Genomic DNA, 11,244 nt, shown 5'->3' with positions numbered 1-11,244 from the left:
AGCATCTCCACATTCTGGTAATGAGCCTTGCTGGGGGCTGAGAACAGAGAGCAGGATCGTGGTCATGGGGGTGGTGTGGGAGGGGCAGATGACATTCGACATGCCAGCCACATCAGAGTGGGGGGGGGGTCGTTGGCAACCTTCCTGCCTCACTTTCACAGATCTCCCATGCAATGTGGGGCAGGAGGATCCGTCTCGGGGAACAGGCCTACCTCGCGACCGGCCCTCCGGTGCTGCCCCTGCTCCGCTTGCAGGGAACCTTCTGGAACAAACCCTGCGGCGATTAGCCAACGGGAAGCACAGCATCCTCAGACAGGAAAGAGGCTCGGGGGTGCGGTGCGGCTGAAGCATCACTGACGCGCCGCAGGTACGCCGCCTTTATCCCACAGCATGAAGTGACTTTCCAAAGCATCTTCAGATACCGAGACGAATGATATCTTTCTTGTAATTGATACACCGGGGATGTCACACCCCACCCAAGCTCTGGTATGAGATAAAATCCCAGCATGCCTGCGTTCGTACCGTTTATTATCTTTGCTGAGCGCTGTTTCTCCACAACCCAGGAACATTTCTTTCTTATTTCAAAGATGCAAGCACTCAACAAATGTTTTGGAGACCACAGAGGAATTTCCCATGCTGAATCCCTAATAACCAGCCCATCCATCTTCCAGCTGCTTATCGCAGTGGCCTGTCCTTGTCCCTCGTTGAACTGAAGTATGAATTTGGGTTATAATTATCCCTGCCTATTATTTCCGGCGTCAAATAAGTGCGGGTTGATCCATGTTCTCTTAAACCATACAGACATCAGTACCCCATCTGGGCTACCGCCGTAGCTGAAATGCTTACACTCATATTTCTTCCAATAAACCTGACTAATGCCCACACAGCACAATTTTATCAGTATTGATCTCCACGGTGCCGATTTGTGTAACCCTTCCAGAAAACTTCAGCAGAAAACGGGAAATTTCAGCCGCCATAGCTATCCACATATTCCTGCTGCAGCCCATAATACTCACCTCAGATACTAGTTCTTCCTGAGAAAAAAAAAACAACTATCATGTTTACTTGTGTATTTGTTTTTCTTCTTGTTCTTCCAAAGAAAGACATTTGAAAATTACAGCATCTCATTTACCACAGAGACAGACTTATCTGGACCCTAGATTGACACTCCCACATGGTTTTAAAAAGGTAAATTAGATTAAAAAAACTCACTGATGTTCCAGTAACCATAGTAACAAAGAGAGATCAGTCAAAGCACATGGTCTGTGTTTATTTATCTGCTTCAAGACTATTTAAAATTACTGATCACAAGAGTAAAACACATGACTTCATGTAAAATGGTAATGCTACTTTAATACAACCCAAGATGTAAAGGATGATTATTGTTCTGTACCTGCATATGTGTCCTAATTATAGAAAATGTCAAAGATCCATTTGCACAGACACCTGGTTCCATAAAAGGCTCGTAGGTCCCAAAGGCGATCGATATGCTGCTCTGTTTTCAGAGGAAGTGCTCCAGGGTGATATCAGCGGAAACCTCCAGCTGGTTCGCTACTGAGCCCTGCTCTTTTTCCTATCGTCTGCGTGAGGAATTAGCTGGTGCCCCCCCCCCCCGCGCCCTTGGCCGCCGGCCCAGCATCTGGCACCGCACCCCGTCTCTTTCCTGGTCAGGGGGCCTGGAATCCGTCCGGTCAGAACCTATCTGCAGATTACTGCCACGTTAATTCTTCCGTGCCGTCCACACTGCCTCTGGTACTCGGCCGGCACCAAATGACAAGCCTATGTCATTTAGGCTAAGGAGCATTGAGGAGATAAATACAGGTCAACAGGCAGTAATGTTTCTCTGCGCTTCTCACATGACTTTCATCAGATGTAATTGCCCTGTTCACTTCTGCTACATAATCATTAGCATATTGCTAACGGTTCTGTCAAAACATTACTTCTTTATACCATCATATGGTCATAAGAGTGTGATTATTAAACACTTTGTTCTCGACTGCCTGCTGGGTCTGTCCTGCAGAGGACCATCGGTTCTACAATTTGAACGTGCTGTGATGGAGCTTCCTTTCAGCTTTGGGTTATCTTTGCATCCAGAGCCGACCACGTGCCTAGCTAAGCACCCAAGGCGAGTGTAAGGGGAATTAGGGAATAGTGTGTGTGCTGCAGTTAAACTGCAAGGCCGGAAACTGTGTGTGTGGGGGGGGGGGGGGGGGCATGGAAACAGCAGACTAGGTCTGCACTATCACACAACCACATTCAGGCACAACTGTGCTGCTGTTTTTAACAAGATTTCATTGTTGTCAAATGAAGCTCTAAACGGCTCCTTCCATGTGACTGCAGAATCTGTGCCAGAGGTTTCTGAGCCAAATAACATAATACCATGGACACCTCATGTATGTTTATCCCAATTAGTGTATTTTTCTGTAAGATATGATGGTTACATATTTGGTAGCAAATAAAATATGACAAACAGAATTGCATTGCTTAAGTAATCACAATTTAGATTATCTCCAATGAAAAGATTAACAAATAACTAAATAACACCAACAAGATTTATCCCATACCATGGTGAATGACACTAGCTAAATTATTCATTTTGTATAAGTTTGTAATTTTTTTAAGGTATTGTTGACGAATTTAGCACAGTGAACTGATATTGCGATAAACCTTTAGACTTTTTGTATTTTAAAAAGTTTTTATGCTATATATGTATACAGGGTGGTTTTAAAGGGGAATTTACAGAATTCAGAAGTTAATCTCTTAAATTCTCATCCTGTCTTGAAGTCATGAGGGACATTCCTTGCAATCTTCTTTTGAAATACAATAGCGAGAGGCTGAGAAGTCTCTTTCAAGTTTCCCCAGACAGTCAGGCAGAGGAAGCGTGGTTCCCATGACATCGATGTTGGCGTGGGAACGCCATTCAGCCCACCGATGGGTCTTCCTTTACCTGAAGGCATACTGTGTTCTCATTTTTTCTCCAGATACACCTGTTGCGGGGTTTTCAGTCCTGTGAAAGAAAAGGATTAATATTATTTAGCAGACCCATCTATCCAAAGCAGCCATTGTGAAAGATGGGTCAGCCAGCGAGTGAGGTTATAGGGTTAGCTCAAGAGAGATATCGCTATACTGACCACGGCATTTGGAACGGCGACCATCAGATCGCAGGCAAACCCCGCAGAGCCGCACCCAGAGTCACGCCCTGAGATACAGCAGATATCTTATCCTGACAGGTGGTGGGAATCTGCTGTGAAAATTATACAAGGAAAAATGGGTAACACGTTACTTAAAGCTCATCATAATGTATTATAATCAGGGACTTACATAACTGGTACGCAAATGTGCAGTCACCTCTAAAATGATACGTGCGGCAATCGATTCATGTAACAGCGCAAATACCTGCGTATTTTATATATGGCAAGACATGACAAGAAATTACCGCGCATTTGAACCTCTATAACGCAAATGAAGCACGAATTAGCATATAAAGGTTAAAATGCACGATAATTTCTTGTCATATCGTCGCAAATGCGCATAAAATACGTACGTATTTGCGCTGTTACATTAATCGATTTCCGCACGTGTCATTTTAGAGGTGACTGCACACTTGCGTACCAGTTATGTCAATCCCTGATTATAAATACCGTCATAAAGCACTATAATGCATTCATTAAGTATTATAAACAGGGCTATAACTATTCACGAAAAGCCATAACACATGATAACCATGCTTATTATGCATTATGAATGATCTATTGCATTACAATTTTAAATATTTGGACAATGCTCTTAAAGTTGAAAACAAGCCAGCAACAGATATTTGCATGTGACCTCCTCCCATGTGAACATTTCATGTCGTAAAACTGGGTGTTTTCATGGCTGGTTACTGGATGCCTATTGCTGGAAAACAGAACATGTTACTGTATAAAACCAAATGACTGATCTGTCATGACTCGATGCCTGCAGGGCACTTAGCACTATGTCCATTTCAGGATACTTGTTACTGGATGACTCCTACTAAATGACTATTACCAGGTGACTATTCCTGGATGACTGGTATAAACAGATCTCTTTTTAGGAGTTAATAAGAAGGCGTTTCCAGATTAGACTCAAGTTTGCCCTGAACTGTTTTTCTCTTCACCTCCCAGGTGCCGCTGCTCGGTGTCAGTTGGGGATTCTGGTATTACACAACGCTCATGTCAAGCCTTGTCACATGAGCTCAATGGAGCAAATCACAAAGGTTTGGGCGGATCACCTCCTGCACCGTATCTCTCTGCCAATCACGTTACGCAATCGCTTGAGCAATATGCTGTCATCTAATGATGGGACAAACAAATCGTTAGATGGTACGGCTGGTTAGATCGGCTTTTTAATTGTCAATCACTGCCTAATTTAACCCAGTGGGAACCGACAGAGTAGATCATTTGTTGAATTGTTGGCATATTCAGTTGGTGACTGGCAATGTGATAATCACAAACTCTTTGGGTATGAACCTTGACTTTTCCCCACTGCACTAGTAGCAGAAATAGAATGTTCTAGGTTAGCGGCCCCAGACAGTGGCAGCAGTGGGGGTCTGGTGATCCAGTGTTGCTTAGCTTTCCATACATTCAGAACTGGGAATCTGCACAACAGTGAATTAACGTTGTAGAATTCCTGGCGTTCTCCAGCAAATACCTCAAATCCAAGCATTGGGATCAAAGTTATTCAAGCCGCAAAAGGTGGGGTTGATTTATTCACATTTTTTAATGAAATTCTTACAAAAAAATATAATGAAAGCTCTTCGAACCCCAAATCTTCTGCAGGCGATTAAGTTACCGAGCATTAAAATCTTTTCTTAAATTGGATTGCATGACTGCCTTTGTTTTTCAGTCACTTCGGCTGCTTAAAACACACATCTATAATTCAAAGGCTGCAGTCATGTGAAAATGAAACTCATGGCAAAGAAATCTAAAATTAAAAATGTTTTTTATTCCCCTCTGGGAAGCCTTGGTGCATGCTATAATTATGAATTTAAGTGTATATTTATGGTCAAAAAGTTGTGCTTTATAAACAGTTCTTGTGGCAGTGAGGGATCCTTGTCCTCCGACGTTTCTGTGTGAAGGACAGATCTTTGTCACGGTCCCTTTGTATTAATGACCTTTGCTTTTTGGATGTGGCTGTTCTTCATTGTGGATTGGTAAACGATCAATACATCAATCCACCCATCTGTCCATCCATCTTCTAAAACCACTGATCCAGGTCAGGGTACTGGCAAGCCGGGAGCCTAATTGATGTTTACTAAATAAAGTTATTCAATATGAAAAAGTATACCCTTGCATTATCTGCTGTTGTGATGTTTTAGTGGGTGGCACACTTTCCTTATACCACCAGTATTGTGGGTCCAGTCGCTGCCCTTGCTTTGTGTGTGATGTTTGTCTCTCTGTCTGATTCCTCCACTTCTATGGGGATGCAGGACCACGCAAAGACATGGGCTGAGCACCTGAAAAATTCTGTCGATTGGGTGTCTCTCTTCTCCAAGAATCTGGGTCCCGGAAAGTCTTCCCCTTTCTCGTGTGTACGTGTGTGTAGGTGTGTGTGGGTGTGTGTAGGTGTGTGTAGGTGTGTGTAGGTGTGTGTAGGTGTGTGTGGTCCAGGCATGCCTTACCTTGGGGGGGGCCCAAAGGTTTCCCCATATGGGAAAACTATATTTTATAAAAATCCGTGACTGCAATGGAAAAACTGAAAGTGCAAAAACTCTTGTATTTTGCCTGGTTACTTATGGTTATGGGTAGGGCTGGGTGGGGGTTAGGGTTGTCATAGTTAGCGTTAGCATTTTTCCCATAGAAAGGAATGAGCGGTCCCCATAAAGATATGATTACACGACTGTGTGTGTGTGTGTGCCTGTGTGTGTGTGTGTGTGTGTGTGTGCGCGTGTGTGCGCCCTGTGAGGCATGGGCATCATGTGCAGCCTGGGGTTTGCTTGTGGCTCATTGAGACAGTATGCTGCATAACCTGTATAGTTACTGTTTCAAGATTAAATTAATAGTGAGAATTGTACTCAGGGCTGTTTACTGGCTTAATAATTCTGAATGAATTTAGCAGAACTCCTGGTTCTCCATAGTTACATTAGCCCAGTTCTTATACAAACCATGGGCATCTATTTTGTTATGGGGCTTGAACCTCCAGGTTCTATGGGGTTTCTCAATCGGTTCGAATGTCAAGTGTGAATTCTTACAGTATCGACAGCTTGATGAACAGATCGCTAACACTGTAAAATGAATATCGCTTCATAAATATTCCATGATGATACATTATTACCAGTTAAATTATGGCTGAGAACCAGCGGCATTCTTAATTACACATACATAATGAAGTCAACCGCACTGTTAACTGGCAAATGTGTGCTTGTTGTCATTTATTGGAAAAAGGCTTGAGGCTTTTAGGGTTAAGGATGGCGTAATTAGGAATAATAAAGCAATGTAAGTTTGCTCTTCATCGGCTGCGACACCATTAAACAGCATCCCGTTTGTTATGAGTCAGAGGGCCACTGCACCAATGGGAGTACGGCAGACATGATGGGACAAACAGAGCAAAACCTGCAGCAGGCCCTTCACATTCAGTCCCACTTCGCCTAAATGGAGTGCATCTTGTTGGACTACTCAGTCCAATAAACAATTTGGGGTTTTTAGTGATGAGTCTATACTGTCTATCCAGCCTCTCTGGGTGAGTAGATGAAACAGAGACACATTACAGAGATGCCATATCAGAGAGTGTGGATGTTTTGGGTAATATTGGTGGAAGCCTCTGTAGCTCTTTGTATGTTATGACTCGGTCTATAAATATCACGCCTCAAGCAGCCAAGAAAAGGCACCGCGGGCGGGCTAATGAAGTGAGTATTTTTATTTTCTGTCAAGACCTGAGCTCCAGGACACATGGGAGGAATTTAAAGTGAATCGACATGGAGGTGTTTATGAAGCATAACAGGAAAACTGGAGTCACGACACTCAGATGACAGTAGGAGTCTTCGGTACAGGGGAGCAGCGCGATCAAACGGGGACAGAGCTGAACGTGCCTTCGATTCCACCACGGTCAGATGTCACAGAGAATTCTGTCATGGTATTCGAAGCGACGGCCATAGACTCGCATTTCCCTCGTACAGAACACCTACCAGCAACAGTGTGATGGGAGTCAGATGTGCTCACAACAGGAAACGAGGCCCCAGGCACCTATAATATTCAAACAAGTGTCACGGACGGGAATCTTCAGTGGAAAGATGGTGGGCTGATTCACGTCACCCTACAAGGCTTCTGCACAGCCTCGAAAGGCGGGTCGCTCTGCTCTGCGTGAGTCGTGGGACTGAACCCAAGCCTTCCGCTGGAATTGTATCGATAACCGCTAATTTTAAGTTATTTTTTTCCCACAGTGCTAAGCTGTATGGGGTCATGATTAATAACATGCCAGTTTTTCCGGTGTCTTAAATTGCATCATTACCAAAGAGAAACACCTCTTATTTTTCTTGTGAAAAAAGAAAAAAAATCTACAGTATGTTCTATTGGAAGCAGGGGCAGGTTGCCATGGCAGCACTGCTGTAAAATAGAGAGTGCTGCTTTTCTTTAGGTGGGACCGTGTGAAAGGGGACTGTGACCACATGCGACGCGGTTTCCCTCCTCGCCTCCCACAAAATGTGGGTCGCGGGAGACGTGTAGTGTCTCCGCCGCATCCCCTGAAATCGGACGCATTGGTGCTGCCCTGTAGATGTCTGTGGAAACAGGCGAAATGCAGGAAATGGAAAACAACATGAAACACAATGGGGAAAACAGGAATTAGCGAATCAGCCCAGCACTGGTAATCAGTGTCATTTGTTTAAATTTACATTCAGGGGTGGGTTCGTTATTTTCGCGGCTCCACTCAAAAACACATTTTAAAAAAATGAAATAAATACCTAGCAAGCGTATAAGAAGGCTGTAACTCGCTAGCTGGTTAGCAGAACAGGTTGCTTCAGCGTCTCCTAAATAAGAAACGTGTTTATTTAATACTTACTGTAGTGACTATTTGTGGCCAACAGGGGGCCGAACCTCCAGCGGCGAGCCGTCCAGCAAAACGTCCCTGTGTCCATCCATCCACGGCAGGGATCACATCCTTTCCATCACCCAACGGATGGTGGTAGACACTGACCCACGGCGCGTGAGGAGCATCACCTCGGCACTCGGTTGATGCAGCTCCCATGACGTGGAGGGGGGGGGGGGGGGGGGGGCAGGATGGCTAATCCATTAGCAAACCTTCATATCGATTTTCCCATAACTGGACCTGGCACACGAAGACCGGATTATCATATTCCCATAAAACCCTGAATACCATGAGAGTATTAAGGGTTGATCCATTGATTCCCAGTCAAGGCAAAACCAGCACAGTTCCAAGTGGATCAGCGGCTGAACCACCAGGCAAACTGTCCTCTCCGGCACTCTGAGGTGACCTTACGTTTCTGTCAGATGAGGTCTTATGTTCCCCCAGTGCCAGCATCTGACCTGTCTTGCTGTTTCTCCCTTGTCATTCTGGTTTTGTAGGTTGGCTGGCCCAGCAGACAGCTCCGCACGGCCATTTTCCGACATAAGCTGTCCTGCTGGCCCAGCTTCCCCATATCTGGAGGAATGTTCTTCACCTGATTGTGCTCCATGAAGGTCATTTTGCGGGCATCTGTAATTTCACCTTGATGTATTCTCCAGGTGAGATCCTTAGAGTCTGCGGGACTTAAATTATACATTACTACACATTTCCTGCTACTTTGAATGATCAGTAATTACACACATGTACTTAAATAGTTTATCGTCCAAGTTATGTGAACCCTACACCAAGGCGAATGCCATATAAGTGCAAGATCACATGGCCAACGACGCTCATTCTGCTTCTGATATGATGCAATGAAAAACTGCGTGTAAAACATGACGACATACAGCTACGCTTTAGCGTATTAATGGAAGGTGAGCACGGGATATCAATTATGGCCCTTTTCATTAGAATTTCGGTAAACAGCTGGATACCATTCAGTCAGTGCAACAAACTAAAATGTAGGTGTTTTGTGTCAAATCAGAAAGCTACTCGAGTCTATAAACACAGAAGAACACAATAAGTACTAGCGATATACTCAACAGCTGTAATCCGAAATTCCTCCGGGCCGAAGGCTGTGTCTATTAGTGTCCATTAAAAGATGCCTTCGTAACGACGGTTCCTCGTATCATCTATCCAACCCCACGATAAACAGAAGGACCCGTTTGTTAAGCTGCTTGCACGACGTGTGATATATGATGGTCGGGTGTGTCATTTCACAATGTCAGACTCGGGGGCACTGTCTGTTTACACGCTCACATCCACTCTCTGAGTTGTTTTCCTCTCACACTGTCGCAGTGGTGTTTTGCAAAGGCATTTCAAACTCCAATTCCAATATCATTTCCAAAGTATTTCCGTGATTCAGACATTATCGCTATGATCAAATTGCCCATTTCACAGTCTCTGCGCATGTTTGTATCATTAGCAAGCGTACATTGATGGATTATTGTTTTAACTGAAATATTGCTAACAGCCTTCCAGTAAGAATGCTGTATTGGTCGTGACTGTAGACCAGCAAATTACAGCCCGCAGCCCAGCTCCGGCCGAGAAAAATATCCACCCCTCTGAAAGGGTTTTACCTTTTTAGTTTTCATTTTAAAAATGCAAGACATCATCTTATGAAAGTTATCTGATGTATGGAACTATTTATTCATATTATCTATTTTAAAATAAGTCGTTGTTAAAATGGTGAATGTTCAAGCAAATCGTATTTACAACATGCAGCTGTAATTTCGCGCATCTGTAAAACTGTAATTGTTGTAACCTGGACTATACGGCGTTTATTATAGTTGTGTTTAAAAGAAAATGAAAGGGAAAATGGCACTCAAATGACCAACAGTGACTTCTTCCTTGCACCTATCATTTATTAAATATGTCTGGGAGTTAAATCTTTCACATGGCAGTTAATTCTAACCATGCATAACAAACAGAGGAAAGATTGCTTTTGTCCTCAAAAGCCTGGAGCTGAAAACCACACTTACAAACGTTTATTTGCACAGTTCTTCAGTTTCTGACTCTTTCTTCTAATGGGTGATGACTCACAAGCAGACTGCGGTCGGACAGGAATCTGACTAAGCGCCGGATTCCCCTGCTCGGCGACCGGGTCTGACCTCCGCGTCGCTGCTGCCCTGCTCCGCACTTACCTGCACCCTGGAAAATACATTAACCCACGCAATTATATATTCATTACTTAATATTCTTTGCCTTGATATCTGTCCACAACGCATTTATTTCCGTTCAGAAAATATCCGACGGATGCAAGTGAAAAAGAGGTGCAACCAGATATTAATACAACTTTAACATGAATCACCCTACAGCTCTCTGCCACACTCCAGACATCTTTATAACGCTGACGATACAGATTCTAGTTTTATTTGTTTGTTTGGAAAGAAACAGAAAGAGGCTTATTCGACATCTGTGGGGCTCGTCGTCGGGCTTTTAAACTTTATTTTACATTCCTCCGGTCTCTGCGCATTTTTATAATTGCTGGGCGACTCCTACAGAGACCGCGCTTGGAAAATCCGCAGTAGCCGTGATTTTCGCGTACTGTCTATCTGTTTTGGTAGGTTTAACCAAATGAGAGACGACCAAGTGACGGGAAGCGGGATAAATCCCACCGGGATCATGCCCACGAAACCCACGGCAGGCTTGCGAGTCTCATCCCTGCCGCCCGCCCGCTTCAGTGTGCTGAGCAGAGCAGGACAATTGCTCTCCGTCTACGCGCTGTGTCACTGCTGATGAATGGCGGATTCAGTACAGACTGACTCAGCTTTAATTATCAATAAACACGTTTACATCAGGATTACGATCAGAGTTATTATCGCAGTATATATTCGTGCACGAGAAATTTGGCATCCTATGTCAGTGCAGTTGCAAAAAAAAAAAAAAAAACAACACTAAACTAACGTCCGATAACGATTCTAGATACAATGATAGACAATAGAATCGTCCAGTAAATTGGGTGATAAAGATAGCACGTTGCAAAGGACCAAAACTAGACAAGACAGTAGAGAATGCATAGTAACATGGTCTCAAAAAATGTATATATAAATAAACAAAATTTACACCGGTAGAATTAGCGTGGGTCCTATGGATGTCTGAACCATGTTAATGAGCTTGCCTGGTTAAGAAACCTTTCTGCTGACGTGAGGTACTGGTCTCTTG

The sequence above is a fragment of the Brienomyrus brachyistius genome, chromosome 19, assembly GCF_023856365.1.
Source record: "Brienomyrus brachyistius isolate T26 chromosome 19, BBRACH_0.4, whole genome shotgun sequence".
Taxonomy (NCBI): domain Eukaryota; kingdom Metazoa; phylum Chordata; class Actinopteri; order Osteoglossiformes; family Mormyridae; genus Brienomyrus; species Brienomyrus brachyistius.
This window is presented reverse-complemented; position numbering follows the sequence as displayed.